The sequence below is a fragment of the Elephantulus edwardii genome, unplaced genomic scaffold (genome assembly GCF_000299155.1).
Source record: "Elephantulus edwardii isolate Elephantulus edwardi_28Jun2011 unplaced genomic scaffold, EleEdw1.0 scaffold00018, whole genome shotgun sequence".
Lineage (NCBI taxonomy): Eukaryota > Metazoa > Chordata > Mammalia > Macroscelidea > Macroscelididae > Elephantulus > Elephantulus edwardii.
In genome coordinates, this window is record NW_006399768.1 from 10,779,609 (window position 1) to 10,783,563 (window position 3,955).

The following is a 3,955-nucleotide window of genomic DNA, read 5'->3' on the forward strand; positions in this document are numbered from 1 at the left end:
ACTGTCAACACTCTTGGTACCAGCAGACAGGAAATAAAAAGATGAATTGCATTGGCAAAGTCTATTGTCAGAGACCTCGTCAGAGTACTCAAGAGCAACAATTTCAGTCTGGAGACTAAGTTGCGCCTGATACATGCCATGGCCTTTGCAATCACTTGCTATGTATCAGAGAGCGGGACAACGACTAGGGATGATAGAAGAAGAATTGATGACTTTGAGCTGTGGTACTGAAAAAACATGGACTAGTATGAAAACATGTCCTGGAGAGGGTGAATGTAGGCTGCTCCTGAAAGACAAGGATTCTAAAGCTCTGTCTGACATACTATAGGTATGTTTTAAGGAGGAAATAATTCTTGGAGGAGGGCATCATGTTTTGGAGAAGGGAGGGACAATGCAAGAGAGGAAGACACTCTATAACTTGGTGATTGGTGTGATGGAGACAGATATGTCAGAGACAATAAGTTTGGCTAAGTTTATAGCAGTACTTAGCTGTTGTTTATAGGGTCACTATTAGTCACAAATGACTCAATGGCATATAACAACAACAGCAGTGCTAGTAAAATTTACACCTTCTTTATGAAGAGTTAATAATAAATGTGCTATAAATGTGTGGCATTAATTAGTGTGAATATCTGTTGGGAGAAAGTATTTCTTTTGCATCCATCCTAATAAGAAAGTGGAACTCTTGACTCTCAATAATATGAAATCATGGGCAGTTTCAAACTTTTCTCCATTTTTATGTCTTTCCATTTCAGTAGGGAGAATTTTTGTTTTCTTGATGTTGTCATGTAATCATTTTGAAGGCTATAGTCTTTGATCGACTGCAGCAAACGTCTCAAGTCCTCCTACTTTCAGCAAGCAAGTTTCCTCCAATCCTGATGATACTTTCTTCATAGAATCCAGTTTCTCTAATAAGTTGCTCAGCGTAAAGGCACCTAACAACAACAACAACAACAGATTAAATAGGTATGGAAAATGATATAACCTTGATACATTCTAAATTTTAAACCATATAGCTGTTCTCATGCTCTGTTTTGCCCAACAGCAGTTTGGTTTAGCTGTAAATTTCATGAACACAATTAAGTGTCCTGGGACTTTCATTCTTCACAAAGTTAGCCATAATTTGTTATAATTCACACAGTATACATCCCTGGATATTGAAGAATTAATCTTACTAAAGCAGAAATCTGGTATGTGCTCTCAGCTCCTGAGAGATTGATTCTGCACTGGCTCTTGGAAAGTTATACTGAATAAATTGTTTTTGTTTGCCTGTGAGCTTTGACCACTAAGCAATATAATTATATTATTTGTGATATATGTATTCATACTTGTGATAAAATATTAATATTTGTGGTATTCCACATCAGTTAGGGCTCCTGAAATAACTGAAAACTAATGTACAAGCAAAACCTTCAAGAGTGGGTGAAGACTAAAAGAAAGCTAAGTAGACTGTATTTTATTGATTGCCAATAAATATTTGGACATTAAAGGATCACGTGGAATTTTAAAAATTAAATAAAATATTATTTTACAATGGTTTACTTATAAAGTTTGCATAAAATTGTTTTTCACACTGCATCTTTCCCATTTCCTTTACTCAGTCTTCCCTCTGTTCAATTATTTGACGATGATTATCCTCCTGTCCATCCTCAACCCTCTGCTCTGCCTCTCTGCCCTTTATATTCTCATACACTTTTACTAGTTCTCTATTTTCTACAATAATGGTCGTATATAGTATATGTCCTTATGGACTGAGTTATTTCATTTAGCATAATACTCTCCAGTCCCTCTCAATTTAAGAAGTGATTTTCAAAATCATTGCTTCTGCATGCTGGATGGTAATTTATCATGTGAATGTAGCATAATTTCTCAATCCATTCAATTGTGTTTGGACGTTTGGGCTGTTTCTGTGTTTTTGTGATGGTGAATAATGCTGCTATAAATATTGGTATACAAATCTCCATTTGTGCCTCAGTTCTAATTTTCTCAGGTTATATTCCAAGCAGTGGAATAACTGAGTCATATGAACTTTCTATGTTTAGCTTTCTGAGGAAATAGCAAGCTGCCTTCCAGAGTGCTTGTACCATTTTACAATCCCAGTAAGAGTATAAGAGTTCCTAACTAACCACATCCTCTCCAATATTTTTGACTTACTGTCCTATTATACTTTGCCATTGCTATTGGGGTGAGATGGTTTTGATTTGCATTTCACTTACTGCCAATGATTTTGGCCGTTTTTTGTGTGTGTCTGTTTGGCATCCAAATGTCTTCCTTCTGAAAAGTCTTTCTATGTCTTTTGCCCACTTTGTAATTGTGTTATAAGTCTTTTCTTTTGGAGGAGGCCTCCCTCCAAAAAGAAAAAAAATTCTGTAAACTTTTGATATGAGACCCTTGTCTGTAATTGTACTGCCAAACTTTTTTTCCATGTCAGTAAGCTTTCTTTTCACCCTATTGGAAAACGTTTTTGGTGTGCATAGAGACTTAATATTTTGGAGGTCTCATGGATTAATTTTATCCTCTCCCAATTATTCACTTCTTGCAGTATTTGGCAGTCTCTTTATTCCACAGATTAGGCCATCTAAACGTAATCCCATTATGTCTCTGATGAACTTTATGGTTTGGGGCCTTACTCCTAGGTCTCTGATTCACCTTGAGTTGATTTTTGTGTATGATGTGAAATGTGGATACTGCTTCAGCTTTGTGAAGGTAGCAGTCCAGTTCTGTCAGCACTATTTAGTGAAGAGGTTGTCATTTCCCCATTTGATAGATTTTATTTTCTTGTCAAATATCAGTTAACCATAGATATTGTTGTAGTTGTTATGTGCTGTCAAGTCCAGCATGACTCATAGTGATCCTGTAAACAGAAGATCTGAGCCTTGTTCCATCCGGCACCATCCTCACACTTTCTGGCACACAAGAATCCATTCACCATATCAGTCACCGTGTCCATCCACCTGGTGGAGGGTCTTTCTCTTCTTAGCCTACTTTCCACCTTTCCTGGCATCATGTCCTTCCCCATGGAGAAGTGACATGCCCAATGTATGTGAGGTGAAGCCTCATCATTTGTGCTTTTTTGACTATGCAAAGACATTTGACTGTGTGAATCATAACAAGTCATGGCTAGCATTGATAAGAATATTGACCATAGATAGCTGGGCCTATTTCGGGGTTCTCAATTCTGTTTCATTGGTCTGTGTACCTGTCATTGTACCAGAACCACACTGTTTTGGTTATGACTGCTATGTAGTAGGCTTTGAGGTTAGGGAGTGCTATGACTTTCACTTCATTTTGGTTTTTCAAAAGTATTTTGCTTATTTGGGGTCTCTTTTCTCTTCTAATAAATGTGAAAATTTTCTTTCGATCTCCTTTTAAAGTGAATTCATATCTGTATCGGGATTGTGTTGAACATGTAGACTGCTTTTGGCAGGATTTTCATTTCAGAATATTGAGTCTTCCTATCTATAAACATGGAACATTTCCCCATTTATTTAGAACTCTTATTGTGTCTCACAGAAATGATCTGTAGTTTTCTTTGCATAGGTCTTTAATGTGTCTAGTTAGGTTCACTCCCAAGTATCTTAATTTGTAGTTGGCTGTTATAGATGGTTTTACTTTCTTGGTTTCTTTCTCTGAGTTCTGTATTACTGTAGAGGAATCTCATTGATTTTTTGATATTGATCTTGTATCCTGCCACGTTACTAATTTGGCCTACTAGATCTGACAGTTTTTTGTTGAGTTCTTGGGGTTTCTGTGTATAATATCATATCATCTGCATATAGTGATAGTTTAACCATGTCTTTGCTGATCTGGATGCCTTTATTTCATTCTTTTGTTGTATTGCTCTAGCAAGTACTTCCAAGTAGTGACAGTGGGCTTCCTTGCCTGGTATCTGTTCAAAAGGAACATGCTTTTAGTCTTTCTCCATTGAAAATTATGTTGGCTCTAGGTGGGTTTT